Source organism: Motacilla alba, chromosome 2, assembly GCF_015832195.1.
Source record: "Motacilla alba alba isolate MOTALB_02 chromosome 2, Motacilla_alba_V1.0_pri, whole genome shotgun sequence".
In the NCBI taxonomy this organism is placed as follows: Eukaryota; Metazoa; Chordata; class Aves; order Passeriformes; family Motacillidae; genus Motacilla; species Motacilla alba.
In genome coordinates this window covers 3,938,174-3,958,442 of record NC_052017.1, presented here as the reverse complement: position 1 = coordinate 3,958,442, position 20,269 = coordinate 3,938,174, and the positions used below count along the sequence as shown (strand labels likewise).

Below are 20,269 nucleotides of genomic sequence, written 5' to 3'. Positions count from 1 at the left end.
ATTTCCAGGATGTATCCCCCCTACACACATTCCCTAAGGTGTGACCCCCATCACTTGCTCCAAAACATTCGTCTTTTCCTTGCGGCCACACCAAAATGAATTTTCAGTGGTTCCCACTTCAGCCAGAAGCACCTGCCTGCACAACCAGGCTGTGCCCATGGCTACTTGCCACCAATCTTGTTTTCTTCTTCTCTGCAAATTTTACCTGCTTTCTGCTTGGGTTTTTCTTTTGCAAGTAAGGGGCTGCTGCTCTGCGGCGCTCATCAGATCATTCTCCAGCTATTTGCTCCTTGCATTTTTCTTCCTCCCACTTGTCTCTCAGCTTTCACTTCCCCTGCCATGCTTTTACTCCTTTTTGCTAATATCAGTTGGATCTGGTTTTGTTCTCTGAAGGTGGCTTGTTTGGCTCAGATCACTGGGCACGGTGGCAGATGTTTGGGTTCAAGGGGAGGTGTAATGAAAGAGGATCACACTGAGAACATGCCCTGCATGTCTCTGCTCTGCCTAGACCAGATGTGCACCATGTGGCCCAACACAACAGTCATCAAGCACTGAAACTGAGAATATGAAAATATTCCTCAGAAAAGAAGTGCATAAAGCTACCAGAGGAGGCTCACCAAAAATCTCTTATTCTCAGCAAAAAAAAGAGGTTTCCCATGGCCCAGTCACTGTTTTGATAACCCTTTCACTGGTCTAACAGAATACTAATAAATTGGTAGCAAAAGAAATATTTGCCTACAGGCTTAACTACAGCAAGGCAAGCATTTTGTTAATTTTCATTTTTCTCCCTTTTTTTTTGGGCTTTCCTGGGTTGGCAGGGCAGGCTGGAGAGATGGGCTAAGTGCTTACATTAAAGAACAAGTGCAGATTTTGCCCTTGTACACTTAATTTCTGGTTGGGGTGTACTGGGCAGTAAGAGAATGAACTAGGTGGGGGAAAGGAATTAAATTATCTGCGTAAATAATATTTGTTATGTACCCAACTAGAGTGGAAACAGGTAACTCCTCTCTCTGGAGCCATGTTAATGCACAAGCAAAAGCTGGGCTTTAGGGTTTTCTTATGTGAAAGCTGATTGTATTCCTCAGTTTCAGCCACTGAGAGAGCTGCCTCTGTAGAGGATGCAATTACGGGATCATAAAATGGTTTGGGTTGGAAGAGACCTTAAAGACCATCCAATTTCAACCCCCCTTCCATGGGCAGGGACACCTTCCACTATCCCAGTTTGCTCCAACCTGGCCTTGGACACTTCCAGTGATGCAGGGGCAGCCGCAGCTTCTCTGGGCAACCTGTCCCAGGGCTGCATTGCTCTTTTAGCAAAGAATTTCTTCTTAGTATCTAATCTAAATCTGCCTTTCCCGAGCTTAAGGTTATTCCCTTTCTCCAAAGTCCCTCTCCAGCTCTCTTGTAGCCCCCTTAAGCACTGGAAGGGGCTCTAAGGTCTCCCAGGAGCCTTCTTTTCTCCAGGCTGAACAACGCCAGCTCTCTCAGCCTGTCTAGGATAGAATTCCATCATCTTTTACTGGTTGTAAAGCCCTTACTGCCTGTGCTCATGGCTCTGTTCCCACTCTGCAGTCGGAGAGCTGAGGCAGGGCAGGTTCAGCCCAAGCTCTGCCCATGGCAGAGCAGAGGATGCTCAGACGTTGGTGCTGCTGCTGCTGCTCCATCCTCCCTCCTTCCCTGCCTGACCCTGCAGCAGCGCATGGCAGGAACTCGCTGTCCCTGGGGTGAGATCCCAGGGCTCCCGAGGATCATCTCCTGATTGGAGACTGAACCAAGCATTTCAAAAGGACTGTTCTTCCATTCAAAAGCATATCTTCTTTGGATCTCTTATGGGAAGCATAAAAAGCCTTTCAAAATAGCCAGCATGATTATTCATGACTACTCATTTGCTGCAGCGCTTGTTTTCCATGGCAGCACCAATGAGCTCACCTGAATAAAGATTTTTTGGGGGAGAATGGATGGCTGGAGGTTTTGCACAAGCCAAGGTGTGGGCTGGCACAGTCCCTCTGTGCTGGGCAATGACCAGAGACCTCATTCCCATCCCCATTCCATCTGCTGCCATGCCCTCCCACAGCTGTGCTGTGCCTCTGGCTCTGGGAAGCCATCCCTGCTTGCTTTATTTACCAGAATCCAACAGAGGAAGGGCTGGAGGCACGCTGGGTTTTCCAGGGAAGCTCTTGATGGATGGGCACACCTGATGGAGGGTGAAGATTCCTGCCAGAAGAACCTACAGTGATGTGCCGGGGGCTGTGTGAGGAGGATGTGGCAGCGCAGGGGAGGGAGCCCAGATCACCAGTAAAACCCAGCCTAGCTCAGGATGATTTCCCAGCAGGCAGAATATCCCTTCCCCTCCTGCTCACCCCTGGCCTCCATGTACTCCGACCAGCAGGCTGCCAGGACTGGAATTTCCTGACTCCTGAGACCTCGCCTGTGCTGCAACACCCACTGGAGTCTCCTTCACTTCCCCCCAGTTCTGTTTGTCTGTGGTTTTGCACAGGGAAAAAAAAAACAAACAAAAAAACCAAAAAAACCCCAAAAAAAACGAAAGCAAGCAGAGGTTTCTGGGAGCACAGGGCGATTTTGGGCTGCTTTGATCTGTTTATTGTTCAGCCCAGGAGCTGCAGGTTCCAGTGGCAGCTGTGAGCAATGCAGCACAGCCCAAAATGCAGGCAGGGTTTGCCAGCACAGCCCAAAATCAGGCAGGGTTTGCCAGCACAGCCTAAAATCCGGGCAGGGTTTGCCAGCACAGCCCAAAATCAGGCAGTATTTGCTGGCACAGCCCAAAATGCAGGCAGGGTTTGCCAGCACAGCCCAAAATGCAGGCAGGGTTTGCTGGCACAGCCCAAAATCCAGGCAGGGTTTGCTGGCACAGCCCAAAATCCAGGCAGGGTTTGTGGGCACAGCCCAAAATCCAGGCAGTGTTTGCCAGCACAGCCCAAAATCCAGGCAGGGTTTGCCAGCACAGCCCAAAATCCAGGCAGGGTTTGTGGGCACAACCCAGAATCCAGGCAGGGTTTGGCAGCACAGCCCAAAATCAGGCAGTGTTTGCCGGCACAGCCCAAAATCCAGGCAGGGTTTGGCAGTGCAGCCCAAAATCCAGGCAGGGGTTGCTAGCACAGCCCAAAATCCAGGCAGGGTTTGTGGGCACAACCCAGAATCCAGGCAGGTTTTGGCAGCACAGCCCAAAATCCAGGCAGGGGTTGCTGGCACAGCCCAGATTGCAGGCAGGGTTTGGCACTGCAGCCCGGCGTGGCTTGGGCTGTCTGCTGTGTGATGTAAGCCCTGCTTTAATTTGTTTTCCAGAAAATTCATTCGGAGGAGAGCTCTGTGAGCAGCTTGGCAGCAGCCGGGGGAAGGGGCTGGGGAGGACAGCAGTTGTCACCCTGGCCAGCAGGATGGCGTGGGGGCTTGCAGGGCTGCCTGCCCTGCCCGGGAAAAGCCTCTGGGTCTGGTCCACAGTGAGTTACTCCCGGTCACTCACTGTGTCAAGCTCCAGAACAGTTATTTGTATGCCCCAGAGTGGCCAGCACAGAGCATTCTGCACCTGTGGATGTGACAGGAAAACCAGGGATAAATAACAACCCAAGCATGAGCCAGTGCAATTCAATCTGTATTAAGTGAATGCAGTTAAGTGGGGAAGAATTCTCAGGCTGGCTGAGAGCGGCTTTCCTTTCCACTGTGGGTCTAAGGATGCATGTCCAGGCTAAAAGTATTTGGAGGATACAGCACAGAGAGCTTTGCCTGCTCTGTTCTGCACCGTTTGACTCTTTATCTGTAGGATAAGGAGGGAGCATGGCTGAGAGAGGGAAGCACAGAGTGTGCCAGCTACAGTGGGAAGGGCACAAACTGGCAAGTGAGCTGCTTGTCTTTGCCTTCCTTCCTTCCTTCCTTCCTTCCTTCCTTCCTTCCTTCCTTCCTTCCTTCCTTCCTCCCTCCCTCCCTCCCTCTCCTCATGTTTATTAAGATTCCACTGACTTGTGCTGAGGTTCAAAGCCCTGTTACATCTTCCCCTTCTCTTGGAAGTCAAGGAAAGCTGGATTGTTCTTTCCCATGGACTCAGAGCTGCAGGGGACCCCCAAGGCCATCATGCCCACCTGTGGCTTCAAGCAGAACTCACCAGGTCCAGCCTTAACAGGTGTTTCTGTAAAAGAAGCAACAACTGCTGCTTGCTCCAAGAGACCTCCCCCAGCTCCTGGCAGTGTCCTGGTTCCTGCTCACCCCTGTCCAGCAGAAAGCTTTGCCTTATCCCAGATTTCTCTTGGTTGTAGCATGTCCCTTGCTTGTCCTGCCCTTTGGGGATATGGAGAACAGACTGTCCCTTGGTGTCCTCAGGAGGAGGACAGGCTGGAGGACAGTCAGGCTGCTTTCAGGAGCAGCCCTTGGCCTGTGTGCCATGTCCCAAATGGGAAGGGGAGGTCAGTTCTGCATTTCCTGGCAGTGAATATGTGAAGGAGTGTAACTATTTTGGGGAAAGGAGGTTCAGGCATGTTTTCCTGCCATGTGCCACCCCGTAAGCCTCATTGGGGTCATCAGGGAGAGGGCTACAGGGGTAAGACCAGTGGAAATCAGCTCCCTAACTTCTTCCATGACTGCTGACCCCAAGGCTGGAAAAATGGGCACAGATGATGACCCTACTGGCTCCAATGGGATTAATTGAACATGTGCCTAAATGCTTTGCTGGAGGAGGTCAGAGGCAGCTGCAGGGGGACACTGCAAGGTGGGATGGGAGAGCAGCTGATGACTTTCCTGGTCCCTGGAGCATGGCAGTTGCTGGGCGTTATGGCTGAGCACTGCGGGTGAGCAGGACAGAGCAAACTCCTCCTCACTACCTTGCTGCAGGTCACCTCTTCCATCACTCACTGAGTCATTTCCCCCTGCAGAGAAGGACAAGCTGAAGAATTCGGTTGGCCAGATTGTATTTTTATTTTTTTCTCTCTTGGAAAAATAATAGCATAGCATTTCCTCTGCCTTGTCCTCTCCCGTGCTGTACTGGTAGCTGCACTGAAGCTGATTGATTAGTTTAATAACAGTCAGTTGATATGCAGCCATAAAATTATGCACTTTTACTCATCAGGCTGATTGAACTCCTCTGCTGACTGCACAGGAGCAGAATGGCAGAGTTAAAATAATGAGGGAAACAGCCAAGGGAAAAGCAAGCGTGGTGGTGTTATTGTTTTAAAGCTGAGGAAGAAAATGAGTCCAGGGAGGAGCTTTTCCAAAATAAACACCAAAATACAGAGGGAAAATGTTAAGATGTAATTAGCATTGGTACAAGTGCCATTAAATGTCTGCTGGGGTTGGAGAGCTTCTTTTACACCCACCTGGTCTATTTTGGGCTTTCAGGAGTTGGGTCTGACCCTGTTGAACATCCCCAGTCCCCTCATCCTCAGGAAGGGTGAGAGGGGCTGAGCCCTTTGCAGGGTGAATAAACTCAATGGGAAAAAGATGGGAATTCAGTTTGTTGTTTAGCTTGGGTCTGGTTTTGGTTGTTTTGATTTTTTTTTTCCTAATTCTGGCCAAGGAGGGAAGGATATGAGGATTGAGCTGGGAAAAAAACATGACTGGGAAGGGATTGTTCCCTCTGCCCCCACGCTAACGGCATCAGTGGAGGGCAGATGGTGTGATGGGGACTACCAGGGCTCCTGCAGCCTGGCCTGGCAAGGACAGGACTCCTCTCAGTGATGTCCCCACAGCCCTGAGCTCTGCTCTTTGTGGGCACCAGGGAGCTGAAGTCAGCGTCTGTCCTGCAGGGTGTCAGTCACGCTCTCTGGAGCCACCAAAGGGAATTGAAGGTTCCTGCTCAGCCATGAATCAAAATGCAGGAGCAGGCGGCAGGGCTGGCTGATGAAAAGCCACACAGCCCCCATCCATGCATGGAGAATGGCATTTAAGGCTTTATATCCCAATAAAATACTTCCCAGCGCCCCAGCATGGCTTGCTCGGGTGACAGGCTCCCTGTTTGTCCTGCACACATTCATTTTATTTATAAGACCAATTTGTCTGCAATAGGTCAGCCAGCTCCTCATGCCTGTGATCTCCATCACTCCCACTGCTGTGAAACATTTTAATTGAACCTGCTCACGTGCTCTGCCCCCAGCACAGGGCTGGCAGCCTTGACCCCGGGCCCAGTCTCCATCCAGAATGCAAAACTACTCAGATTTTTCCTTTGGGGCTCATCTCCCTGAAGGAGGGGATGGGAGCAGGGGAGGAATAAGGGGCTCTTGGTGTTTATTTTCTCCCAGAGAAACGCCTGGCAGATGGTTGCACAACTCTTCTTGCCCTTTCCTCCTGACTGCACCCCATCCAGGTTGTTCCTGGAAGCAAGGCTCTCTTCCTCATTTGCCTCAAAGGGCTTTGGGTCAGGCCATGTGTGGTTGTTGCAGGTGACACGCTGACATATCCAAGGGTGCTGCTTCTCCAGCTGTTCTTTATGGGTGCCCAAGAATCAGGAGTGAGGCTCTGGGCTCTGGAAGCCCTGAACTCTGCTTTGTCTCTCTGCTTCCTTCCTGGTAGCCTGTGCTCTTCCCTGGGCTCAGCAAAGAGGAGGCTGCACCTGAATCCAGAGCTAAGGAGCAGCTCTGACTGTGGGTCCTTGTCCTCAGACATGGAATGGAAAAGATAAACACAAGCTGTGTTATAGCAAAGACTTTGCTTTTATTTGTCTGAGTCTAAAGTAAAAAGAGACCCTGCAAATCTCTAGCAAAATGTCTTTCCACAAGTGCAAATCTTGGTAAAAGCTGTCAGGGTTTCTTTATGCAATGGAGTTGGAAAGCTAAATTTAACTGCTCCTTCAGGCTTCCCTCCCCTTTCTTTTGTTTTCTGGCAAAAGCCCCATTACCAGGACGGAAAGCTTCAGTATTGAAATTTTCCATTAAAGTTTTAAAAAACAACCACCACCAACCTTTCCAAAAAAACCCAATAGTAAAACCTACCAAAGCTTTTTTTTCCCCTCCTCTCCTTATGATGAGCAGGTGCAAAGAAGAACCCTTGAGTGGCACAGGAAGAAAGCACAAAAGGAAGCAAGGGAAGGTGACATGTGGACAGGGACTGCAATAACAAACAATATTCTAACTCAAAGGATGCTGCAAACACATTGTGCATACTCAAAATTCCTTGTTAACCATTTTTAAACTGGTTCTTGCCAGCTGAGAGGGGAAGCCTAACAACAAGTGCCTGGTTATTCCTGATTCCTGCTCTTGGCAGAAGATTTGGCTTGGTGACCTCCTGAGGTCCTTTCCAACCTCATTTAATCTCTGATCCTGTAAGCACAAAGATGAAGAGAATGTGGCAAGTGAAGAACTGAATTAATTTAGCCCATGCTGAACATCTTCCTCCAGACCTGAGTGTCACAGAATCACTTGGGTTGGAGAAGACCTTTAAGGCCACCAAGTCCAACCCTTAATCCAGCACTGCCCAAGCCACCTCTAAACCCTGTCCCCAAGTGCCACATCTAACACGTCTTTTAAACCCTCCAGGGATGGTGACTCCACCCCTTCCTCGGGCAGCCTGTGCCAGGGCTTGGCACAAATTGAGGCCATTTCCTCTGGTGCTATTGTTTGTTATTTTTTGGAAGAGCCTTACCTCCACCTGGCTGATCTCTCCCGTCAGAGAATTTTGGAGGGCCAGAAGGTCCCCTCTGAGCCTCCTTTTCTCCAGGCTGAGCTCCCACAGCTCCCTCAGCTGCTCCTCATCAGATTTGTGCTCCAGACCCATTCCCAACTCTGGTCTGTTCTCTGGATATGTGCAGCACAGAAAGGAAAGGGGGAAGGAAAAGGGAAATGAAGAGGAAAGGGGAGGAAAGGAAAGGAAAGGAAAGGAAAGGAAAGGAAAGGAAAGGAAAGGAAAGGAAAGGAAAGGAAAGGAAAGGAAAGGACAGGGGAGGGGAGGAAAGGAAAGGAAAGGACAGGGGAGGGGAGGAAAGGAAAGGAAAGGAAAGGAAAGGAAAGGAAAGGAAAGGAAAGGAAAGGAAAGGAAAGGAAAAGGGAAAAAAAGAGAGGAAATGAGAAAATTTTTGCCAATGATTTTAAAAAAAAAATGTTTTATGGAAAGTAGAAGGAATATGGTGTGAGGCAAAATGCAGGTCCTCAGTGCCCCGCTTGTGCTCTCCCCTCTCTGCGGGGCCGCTCCGTGGCTGCCGAGCGCTGCTTTTGTTTTCTTCCGCTGAGTGACCTCCCGGTCACTGCAAATGTCACCCTGGCCCGGGGAACCGCGGCTCCCCGCAGCAGCCCCTTCCGGAGGGGGAACACTCGGTCACCGGACGAGAAATTTGGCTGCAAACCCCAGAGAGAGCAAAGCAGTGTCAAGAAACAACCGAGCCTGGGAAAGGGGGGAGAGAGGGGAGCTCACAGTGATCATCATTCACCAGCAGCACCGATTCTCCAGGGACTTCAAAAACATCTTCAGCAGTCCACAATGCCCCTGTCAAAGGCCACTTTTGGAAATGGAGGGTTTTTCTGTGTTGCTTCACATCCAGACTCGGCCGCCCGATGTTCTGGTCAGTCTGGAGCTGCACAAGCAGCACAGGGTTGTTTATTGCTCTCAGGGTCTTCCCCAGGTGGCACAGCTTCATTCTGTGGTTGACATTTAGCTGCAGCTGAGATGGGCACGTTAAAGCCCTGATAAGGCAAATATTTGCTCAGCATGGAGAGCTGCTGATGGGTAAAAATTGCCTGGTGTTACCTTCAGCATGCCTTACATGGCATGAGTGGGGATGCACAGGCTGGAGCCAGGAAAATCCCAACCTCTGGAGGTTCACAGGCTGTCAAAGGTACCAGTCACCCCTCTGGGAGCCCATCTTCTGGCTCACAGCTCCATTTGCCACGTCAGCAGCACTGATTTCAAAGTATCAGGCACTGCATTCATCTGCTTAAATCTGCTGAAATCCTGCCGGAGCAGCTGATGGGGACCAGGAACCTGTTGTCCCAATTTGCAGCAGGAATCCAAAATGAGAGTTTTGGACCAGATGAGTTACAGTGCCCTGAAGGTGCACTCCAAGGCCTGCTGGCTGCACACAAGGTGTGGTGTGAGGAATAGAGACTGCTGCCCTGTAAGGGTGCCCTAATAATTTGTCAGCATCAATGTTACCAAAGCTGCCTCCTCTGGAATACAAATTCCCCTGGACCTGCTTGCCAGCTCTCTGCTGTGATCACATTTTTCTCCCAGAGGTCAGCCAGCCCTGTATCCTGTATCCTCTCCCCTCGGAAGCAATCCTCAGCTGTAATGAAGTCCACTCCCAATTTTAGCTTTTGTTTGTTAGCCCTCTCCCTGTGATAAATATTTATTATCACGTTTATTATCACATTATTTTGGTGACTCACCGTCCCCAACTTCCCAGCATTGTTTTTGACAGGAACTTCTCAGTACCTGTTTCATTAACACCCTGCAAGGAATAAACTTTACCTCTGTCTCCTATGGACTCAGCCCCCAACAAAACCCTTCTGCCCCTCCTTTGGGGTGAGTTCATGACCTGCTCTTTGTCCACTCTGATCACTTCATCCTTTTGCACTGTCACTGCTCTCCCCATGACCAGATGGGGCTGTCCTTTGAATGCCACTGGCCAGCAAACACTGGTCCCAGGGCAACCATCAATTTTCCCTCCAGCACTGAATTAATCCACAGCCACCATCCCGAGGTCCCCAGCTGAGTGATTGCATTTTTGATGTGTGGTAGTGCACGTTCAGCAATGGCCAGCTGGGTTTTTAGAAACGCTGGTGCCATCTTTCTCCTGCAGCACAGGTTTCTCAGGCTGAAATCTCTGTCAACCAAAGCCTTCTTTTCATTTCTACAAATTAACATTGAGAGCTCTTCACCACGTGAACTCAAAGGCTCATCACAGATCCTGCCCACTCTTGGGTAATGTTAGCACAAAGATGCAAAGGCATGGGAGACTCTCAGGCTCTGAGGTATCAATAAATCTGAAAAGAAATGTTTTTTTTTTTTTATTAATAGGTGTGCTCTGCTCCCTTTCCTCCCTTTCATCTTCCTCCACACTGCAGCCCATTACTGCAGCACTCCACTCACCTGAATCCCTCATGCCTCACCCCAGACTCCCCACAGCCCTCTATAAACTCCTGGAAATCTCTCTGTCTCGCAGAGCTTCTGTCTGCTCATTACACAAAATCCAATTTTGTTCTGCTTTTTGCCTGCTTTAGTCCTGCTCATTTTGTGATCAGTTCAACACCTTTTTGCTTGCATTCTCTCCAGCCAAATAAAAAACCCCCAAACCTTTCCTACCCAGGAGCTGTCAGCTTGCCCTGTTACCCGCCCATCTTTGCCTCCTTCCACAAACCCAAGGTTTTCAGCTGCTGCTTGCAGAGCAGGTTGCTCACACCAGTATTTTTTTTTTTTTTGCTTTCTTTCTCAATCTCTCAGAAAAATCTCCCAGCTGCTCCCCCCTCCAAATTATTCCTTTTTCAGACTCAGGGGTTCTCTGCAGTCTGTGCTGACCTGTGTAACTCCATGTGATGCTCCATCTGTTGTTGACTTCTTTGTGTTTACTTACTAAGGGGAAACTGAAAACACAATTTCCAGCTCTGGCCAGTGTTCCTGCCATTCCTCAAAAATACGATTTGTCGTGGATGGAGCTCTGATTTCGATCTGCTCAAGCCTGTGGCTCAGCCCCAGGGATGCTGGCTGAGGGAGGACATGTGAAAAGTGTCCTGTGCAGTGCTTCATCTCCCCTGAGACACATCATTCTCTCTGTCTCAGTCTCCACACTGAGATGTCAACAGCTGAACCTCCAGTTCAAGTGTATTTATGCATATTTATCCCTGCATGGCCAGTGAGGTGTATTAAAACCAGTTTATTTCAGAAATAGCATCATTTTTCCTGGCGAGGGAGAGCAGCTTCTCTAATTTTCTGTGCCACTTGTATTTTTGGGCTTAGTGAGGCAAAATGCCAAGGAGTGACAGCCTGTTTACCTAAGAGCAGCTAAAAGAGCTGTGTGGCAATCAAGGTATTGAGTGGGTTGGGCTGAAAATAGATCAGCTTGGGAAGGCTTTGATCAGAAATATTCACTGGGGGCCTGGCTGGCCGTGAGCACCAGTGGCAGCCTCCCAGGGGATATATCCCCCTGCACGTGTGCTAAGCAAGGTGCACGCTCCTCCTCCCCCCATGAACCCCACCATGGAATGGGATTCATTATCAACAATGTGGTCATTTTTTCCCCACTGGGAAAAACTCTTCTGGAAGGGTTTTTGCGGCCTCACTAGGATATCACTGAGTTCTTCACCTCAACCTTCCTCAGAGAATGATTGTTTAACCCCTTGAAGCTCTCCTGGGCTCCCACCAAACCAGGCTCCAAACCTTTCCCAAGGTGTTTTGCCTCTTTCTTTCTTGATGAGCAGACATGCCAAGCCCAGCCTACCCGTGTGATTACCAAACTATTTGCCTGCAGCCTCACACATCTCACTTTATACAGCCCCTTGTGCCAGCTCTCTTCTCTGGGCATGTCTACATAGCAGTTTTGGCCCAGGCTCCAGGTCTGGCGTGGCTTTTGGCATCCTGACAGGCAGGACAGATTACAGAAGGGTCTGGGCTCTTTTGGTGGCTCCAGGAAAGCTCTCACTCTGAGATAGGAGAGCATAAGCACAGACCAGCTCTGGCTTTGAAGGTGTGGGATTGGACAGGTTCAATCACCAGCCCTGGGCTCAGCTCCAGAGAGAACAAACAGCGTCACATCTCTGTAGCACTTTGTTCGGGAGTGTTCCTGATCCTCAATTGCTGTATTTTGCAGCAAATGAGGCACTATGGGCTTTTTTTTTTTTTTTTTTTTTTTTGCAATTTTCCAGCTGCAAACATCAGGGAGAACTGGCCACTCTGCAGGGATACAGCACTGTAAAACCAAGGACTCTCCTCAAGCTGCCAGCCACAGAGCTTGTTACAGACTCAGTGCCCACTGTTATCATGAAAACCATGGTTACATCAGGAATTTTCCATTTCCAGGGCTGTCAGGCCCTTAGCTCTGCACCTCATCAGTAGGGGAGAAATAAAAGCACCACCTCAGGGTTGTTTGAAGGCTGCAGAGCACGCTAGGTCCATCCCTGCTGTGGGTGACAGTGCCTCTACCTGTCCCCAGCCCTGTTGATGTTTAAGGCTTTATCGGACTCCACAGGAAGAGAGTTGAATGTGGCCCAAGTGAATTCCTGAGGTTTTCCAGCCTCCTGTTGCATCTGGCACAATCCAGCTGAGGATCTCAGGGTCACGGGCTCCAGGCCTCCTCCTCCATGTCACACATCTTCCAAAGGCTGGGGTTGTATTTTACTCTATAAAGGTATTAGAAACTATTTGAACACAATGATGCTGCCCATGCAATTTTCCTTGCAGATCTTGGGAATTGCCTTGCTATCCACATCAGTCCTTCCCTGGATCAACCAACAGCACAAACCTCATTAAATCCCACACTCACTGCTGCATGCCTACAGCCCTGGGAGACTCAGGGAAGAGAAAACCCAACTGTCAACACATTTGGGTTCAGAAAGAGGAAATCAGAGTGAAGAATTAAAAATGGCAGACTTCTGCAGTGCCTCTGTTTTGCTCCTGGGCTCATGATGCTGTGCTGGGTCTAGAGCAAAGCTGAGCAGATTTCCAGACACACCAGTGGAATGAGGATCAGCAGTTTTGCTGACCAGCTTCTCATCAGGGAAACCAAGGGATGGCAGCAAGGCAGTGACATCCCCTAAGTGAGCCCAGAGGGGCTAGATCCTCAGCTTTGGCTGCAGTTCCATGGAAAACAAAATAGCAATGGAATATGTGCCCTTCCAGCATCAGCCTGAAGGTCCTTCCTGCCTGATGGAGGAAGCAGCAGTGGGGCTCTTCTGTCCAGCAGTGACTGCACACAGGGCTGTGTTTCCCCACTCACATCCTTTATTACAAGTGAATGTGAAAGGCAATTTCAAGCTTTGAAATGTTGAAAGCCTCAAAAAAAAAAAAAAAAAAAAGGAATTACCAAGTATGGGGACCATGTATGGGTTTTAGCTGATGCCTGAATACTTTAGGGGTTGTATTTTGGGATGTTCCTTATGCTGCTGAATCACAGCCCAGACACTGAGGTTTGAGAACTGCTGGTTTAGGGGGATGGTTTCGGACACTGAGGTAGAAGGTTGGGAGGCACAGCAGGCACTTGGTTGGTTACTGGGATCAGCTGACACTCTCCAATTTGTTAAATCAGGTAATCTGACCTTAAATCCAAGCCCGTAGACGCAACCATGGAAAGAGCACTTCCAGGAATAGGCCATTTATCCTCTCACTGTGCACAGAATTACAGTAAGATTATAACTCTGGGACATGGTTTATTTCCCTCTGGTTGCTGTGCCTGGATGCTCAAAAGAAGGCTTTTTCTTGCCTTTTTTTTTTTTTTCAATTTTAGTTTATTTTTATTTTTAATCCTAACATTGGCTTTTAATCCTAACTTGCTGGCTCCAGTTTTAAAATGGAGAAAACAAATGAAACTGGAAATATATTAGTGCTGCCTCCGTGGGAAAGGTGCCTTCCAACATCCCAGCCCTGCTCTGTTCATAAGCACCCAACTTTTAGCTCCTGTCTCTGTGAGAGGACTGCTCATCACTGTGGACCAAAGAACCAAAACCAGCACATCAGCTACAAAGCCCAGCCCCTGCTCCAGCACCTTGTTAGCACCCTGTCAGTTTCTCTGGGTCTGGATTGAAGGCACTTGAGACAGTAGTTCATGTTTTACTCAGGTGTTTATTATTTCTTATCAATAAAGCAGTCTCACTACTGTGAGTTTGGCAGCTTTTCATTAGAAGGCACAAAATGGCCAACAATTTCTTGTTCCAAGGCCTTTTAAGACTAAACTGTCCAATTAAGAACTGACACCTGGATTATTTTCCCTTTTAACCCAGTAACTGATCCCACAGAGCAATGTGGACTTTTCTGCCCAATTACAAAATGCCACCCAAACCCATGGAGAAGGAGGAAGAAGAAGCATGAAGAAGAAACCCAGGAGGACACCCTGTGCCCTCCATCTTGCTTCCATCCAAAACATACTAAAAATCCCAAAACCTCAATTTCTCACCAAGTGATTCACCTACACTACTGTCTATAATCTATTTCACACTTTGGTGGATTCTGGTCTATCTTGAAGTCTGGGAAACTTTCTCCATGAATGAGGGTCAGAGTCAGTGCTGCCCTGGGGGTCAGGGCACCGCAGAGCAGACAGAGAAATATTCCCAATGCCCTGGGTTTCCACAGCACCCCTAATAAACGTTGTACCACTGGAAATTCCAGGTGCCCAATAATCCCTGTGTAAGCAAGCACAGGAATCAGCCCAGCAGCCAACCCCTGACTTGTGTGCGTTCAATGTACATTTAAAAGAAGGCAAAAAATAAAATATTGTGAGTGGATAACATTCCTTGGAAGGCCACTTGTACTTCAGATCACCTCAGCCTAGTGTCACATTCAAAACTTGCCAGCAGATCTGGGAAAATTATTGCAGGGCTACCAAAGCTCAAAGAACAGCTCCAGTCAAGGACCTTTTATTCCATGGGGTTCCAGGCAGGGCTTATGCAGTTGGCATAGGGATCATGGATTTTGTTTTTTTTTTCAGGACAGAATTTCAGGGAGGAAGACTGGTGGGTACTGAAAGCAGCTTTGTGTCCGGCCACTAGATTCCAAGCAGGACACCTGGGTCCCTAAAAAAACCCAAACAAACAGGATCCAATTGCATCCTTCTGATCCCAGGGACAGTCAAGAGTGGCTGATGCTGAGGGCTGTCTGCTGCTCCACTGGGTCACAGCTGCAGCCCCTGGGTAAATCTCCCTGTGCTCCCTCTCCAGCCAGGAAGGACCCAGCTCATCTCACATCAGTCTCACATCAGACTCACATCTCAGCCCAAAGGAGTCAGCTGGAATAAGTAAACACAATTCCTACAAACCCATCTTGTAGGCTGCTCCTCCTGCATGGATGTTGAACTTTTTCCAGTCATGTGTGAGACCCCTGCCTTGGCCAGGGGCTGGGGGAGAGGAGCGGGACAGCTCTGCTCAGCCAGGCAGGAGGATTTGGGAAGTCACAGCACCCTGGTGACCCTATGCAAGTTTTGCCATTATGCCCCATGTGATGCTTTTCAAAATTACCAGTAAAATCATTGTTTCCTTTAATTCCATTGCTTTCTTTAATCCCAGAGGTGGAAAAGGGGAGTCTGTACAACCCCTCAGTGCATTTATATCCACCATTCCCTTAAGTATCCTCAGAGCAGGGAAAGCTTACCTCATGGCTCCTGTGTGGCCAGAGATGTCCTATCAGGTCTAAGTGGGAAGGAATGTCCACCTCCTCCTCACCTGATCTATACCTCTCCAGGTAAATTAAAATTATGCCTTTTACTCCTGTTGGCTTTCTAGCTGCCTCCTCTTGGTATAAAAACATGGAAAATTGGGGGTTTGGCATAGACTGTTTTGGGTAACATACCCAAAGTATTCATCAGCACCTTGGGATTGAGTAGTCCCTGACATTTTTGGCAGGAAAACAGGCAGATGTGATCTGACAGTCTCTCTGTCACTTCTTGTTCAATGTTTGTGAGCCAAAGGATGATTTCCAGCTTTGTTTGATGGTACCTTTGCATTCCCAAAGAGCTGAAGCCAACAAGGGTTGTGCCAACAGGCAGCCAGGTATAGAGGGGGAGGGAGAGAGAGAGAAAAAGGAAAATACACTATTTCTGGGACACAAGAACCCATCCAAGGGTTCAACCTGAACTCTTTCAACCAGGGAAGACCAGGTCATGTATGGGATCACTCACTCCTCCAATGAGTGGCTTCCCAAGGAGCAGGGGTCTGTTACCTACCCCAGGACCTGCACCCACGGTGTCACCTCAAACTGGTTTGAACAGGGGATAAGACCCACAGCAGAACTTCTCTGGCTTTAACTGAGCCCTCCCCATCATCCTTGTCCTGCATGGACAAGATAACAGAGGCACAAGGAGTCACTGGCAGTGGTTTGAAGCCTGGTGGTTCCAAGTGATGGAACACACGAGTGTGCACGTGTGGGTGTTGGTGTTGTGAGCCTCCCACAGCCAGAGCCTGCCTCCAGCACATCAGGCTTCAAATTCTGCTTTTGTTTTTGTGTAAAGCAGCCTGTCCCTGTCCAGGCAAGAGCAGGGACAGAAGCCAAGCCAGGCTGCAGGTACTGAGGGGACAGGAAAGAGCAGCTGTGGGAAGCAGCAAGAGTCCAGCCCAGACCATCTGCTGCTGTTGGATTAATCTCTAACCTGTGCTCTTAGCCGGCCAAGGGAAACTTGTTAGGCTGAATTTGTATCTCTAGCTTCAGGTTACAGCCTGGCATGTTAAAATAAACCATCTCTGACTTTGTGTTAGCTTGAAAAGCTGGGCTGTGGATTAGAGATGTAGAAGGAATTGTGGAAGGAGCTGTTTGTGATCACCAGTGAGGGGAGGGGGAGACAACTCCATGCTGCCAACAGCTTGAGCATGGCCAGAGCACCTCCTTGAGAAAAAAGGAAGGATCAGAGCCCCAGGATAAAGGAGTGTCTGAAAAGAGCCTTGGACCTGTGAGGAAAGGCTCTCTTCTGCTCTGGGATCAAGCCTTGTGTACTCTGAAGGAGCAAATTTGAAACAATTTTCATTCTCTTGTTACTATTGTTTCTCATTACCACTGTTTGTCTTGTGTTTGCTTGCAAAGCATCCTCTGCCAGAGGAGTAGCAATCCTGAAAACTTGGAAGTATTGTGGAGGAAGGACAAGATTTTTTTTTTTTTTTAAATTTCCTTTTTAAAAATATGAAATTAAAAAAAAATCAGACGTTTTCCCTGCCAGTGAAAAGTAAGGAGAGAAAAAGAAACGTCTGGGAAAAAAGCTGTCTCCCAGCTTTGTTGAATGCTGGAGAAGGAGGAGATGGATGAAAAGCACTAATGAAAAGCAAAATTTGAGGAGTGGACTTGAAGGCTGCCTCACTGCTTATCTGATTCCCCACAAACGGGGCTGGCTGTCTCGCAGGATGGTTTCAGGTAACATCTGCCCGAGCCTCCTGACTCATCCCTGTGTGGGTTTTGGATGTGCTGGAGCTGAGCTGAACCTGCCAGGCTCTTACAGTTTGCTTTTACACACATGGAGGAGAGCTGGGCTGGTTGGACCGAGCGTTACAAAGCCTCTTTCTAGGAAAGGAGCTTTGCGTAACAGAAGGGAAAATAGGTCGTTGTCAAGGTTTAGGGCATTTGCAGAAGAAAGTAAACAAGTGGTGCAGCGTGGCTGGGCTAGAGGGGAGAGCAGGATCTGCTCCGGCTCTAGACAAGGCTGTGCTTTGAAGGAGGGTTTGGCTGGGAGCAAAGACAGCCTCGTGTTTACAGCAGCAGGACTTGGATTCTCCACGTGATCTTTGGCAAAGCATCCCATCCCAGGGCTGAGCCTGGGTGCAGGGAGGAATCACTGCCCCACAGCACCCCAGGCTTTGGGTGCCAAGCTCTGTGGGGCATGACATGGAGCCAACAGAGCCTTGGAATCGTTGAGGAGCTGCTTCAGGAAGAGGAGGCTCACGGAGCCAGAAGACCATGGCCATGGCAGAGCCAGAGCACCGCCTGCCCAGGGACACTCGGAAAGAAACAAAAAAAAAAGGCAAAAAACCCCAACAACCTCCAGCCTCCTGCAAAAGCACCGCAAAGTCCTTACAAACGCCCTGGGGCATCGGCCAAGCAAAATCCCAGGGGAGATTTTGGGAAGAGATCCAGCTGGATCATGACCTGATCATGGACCCTGGCTGATAGAGAACCACAGCACGTTACCTTCCCCAGGGCCGGGGGAGAGGCTGGGCACCCAGCCAGGCACCAGCGGCCGGCTCTGTGCCGGCAGCCCGGGCTGTGGCCGTGCCCTCCCCGCCAGGGTACAGCCTGTGCCGGAGCTGTGGCACCCGGGGGGCTCTGCGGAACATCTGCCAGCTGCCCGGCCCCCGCCGCCAGCCCGCCAGGACATCTTGTTTGTGTTTTTGTGCGGAGCACACTCCCAGCGGGTTATGTCAGAGGTGAGGAATGCAGGGCCACCCTGTGTCATGAGATCAGCCTCACATTTTTAGGCTGAGCTCTTACCGTATTTGCTGGGAAGCGGCGCGGGGGCCCCGCAGGGGTGGGAGATCCCCCTTCGCCCGCATCCCGCTTTTCCAGCCCTCGCTCCAGCGGAGCCGGGTGGGGCGGATGGGGCCCGTCTGCTGGAACAAGCTCTCCCTCTGTTCCTCGCAAGGAGCAAGAAAGGAAACGCAGTGAATTAAGGCGAATGAAAAGGCGGCAGTGAAAGGCGGCCGGGCGCCGTGCCAAGCGCAAGGAGAGCGCGGGGAGAGAGCTGGTGGCGAGCTGCTCTCTGCCGCCGGGGAAGGCATCGGCACCCGGGGCTGCCCCGCCGGGAAACTCCCCCAGCCACCCCCAAAACATCCCCGTGCCAGGGGTGAAAGAGTGAGGAGCCACATGAACCCCCCAGGGCAGCGAGGAGGCTGGGCTTGGAGCCCTTGGAGCGAAAGCATTTTGACCCAAACACTGCCCAGAGCAGTGGCTCTCCCCCAGCTCTGTTGCTGGGATCCAGCCCTTCTGTTCCACCTTTCTGAAATTTCTGGGCTGCTTGGTCCGAGTCCTGCTCAAGCAAAACTGGTGCACAATAGCTCTGCTGATGCCACACAGGGTGGCTGCACTGCCCATTCCCAAGTTTTCCTGCTTAAAACTTGGAGGCTCCTTTGCAGCTCTGTGTCCCACCAAGCGTGGAAAGAGGGGAGATGCTTTGATCCTGGTGCCACTGCAGAGAAAACCCACTGAGGCAGGGTCAGACCCTGGCACAGGAAAGGCTTCACTTCTCTGCTCTAGTGTGGTTTTTATTTTCTTTTATTTCTTTCTTTTTCCCCCTTTTTAAATATTTTCCTGAGTTAGCTACAACAGTAGATCTTGAGACAGAAAAGCCCCAGAATGAAGAGAAACACTTCCACGGACCATGTCCAAAATGCTGCTGCTTGATAATTTTTGGTTTGTTTGGTTTGGTTTTTTTGGTGGTTGTGTCGTTGTTGTTGTTGTTGTTGTTGTTGTTGTTCTGTTTTGCCCTGCAGAGGGTTTTGACATGATGGTGTTTTGTTCTGTGTCAGAAGGAAAACAAACCCTGAAATACCAAAGTCTTTCACACAATGGTCTTTCCTTTCTCTAAACATCCCTGTGAGCTGGGCCTCTCGCAGCTCTCGACTCTTCCCAGAACAGGAGAACAAATACTAGGAAATCTGGAGGGGTGAACAGTACAGATGAGCTGCAGGGAGCTGGCAGCCCCAGCTCCACATCATTCCATGTCTCCAGTGCTGCCTGGTCCTCACCTGGAGGAGGCAGGTGAAACCTCCAGTAAGTGCTGATGGCTCCTGTCCTACTGGGAGTTTTCCGATGAGCACCTCAGTCTCCTTTTTGTGTCCCTGTGGGATGTAACAGGACAATTTCAAGTCCTCATCTCTTATCCTCAGGCATCTGCTGTTTTGTTGTGTCACCCCCAGACTTCTTTTGTCACTCTACCATAGTCCCAAAAGTCTGTTTGGGAAGTTCTCCCTTTCGTGGCATGAAAAAGAAAATGCTGATTTTAGGTCCTCTCTAGACTTGTGATGCTGTGGAGGCACCACTGAATGTCTTGAGGAAATGAGAGAGGTGACCAGCAGGGACAGAAGGGGCTATCAGAGAGCTCCAGAGGGACCTTCAGACCCAGAACTCTCCCCTGTTCACCCACCAAACACAGCGGTGATGTGTTGACAGCAAGGGGTTGGTTGCTGCCTCATAAAAATAAGGAGGGAGAAGTGATGGTGTGGGAAAATGAAGCTTGTTTAATGACTTAGGACATTATCTTCTTTTTCTTCCCACTCTCTTTGTCTGCCTTGACCTTCATAAAGTTGTGCTTTGATAAGATTTTCTTTTTTATCATCTGGGGTGGAGATTTCAGTTCATTTTCCCTGGACTGAAAAAGGAAGGAAAATGGGGCATCATGCAGCATTTAGCAACAGCCTTGGACACTGAAACAGGGCCAGGTAAGACCTGGAGAAGGAGGTGCAGGTCCACCTTGGCAGATCCAGAAGACTTCAAATGACACAAAATAAGGATCTTGGCTTTCATTATTTTTCAGCTGCCTGGAATGCTTTAAGAAACAAAAATCTTCAGTAGCAATGATCATATATATATATATATATATATAGATTTTATATAAGTTCAGTTCTACTGCAGTCAACTCATTTGCTTCTGCTATGCTCCTTCAGTTTGGGGGAAAAACACTGGCATTGCTTAGCAACCTTTAGATCATTTTGGTAGAGCACAA

At 49.5% G+C, this 20,269-nt stretch overlaps 1 long non-coding RNA gene across 1 annotated transcript in view; it reads right to left on the bottom strand.

The window, feature by feature from the left end:
• The window catches only part of LOC119697552, a 31,286-nt gene extending 23,520 nt beyond the window's left edge, over positions 1-7,766 (bottom strand). Inside the window, exon 1 of the long non-coding RNA XR_005255868.1 lies at positions 7,582-7,766. This is a non-coding gene — a long non-coding RNA (uncharacterized LOC119697552). The remainder of the gene's footprint in view (positions 1-7,581) is intronic.
• Positions 7,767-20,269: the final 12,503 nt, after the last annotated feature.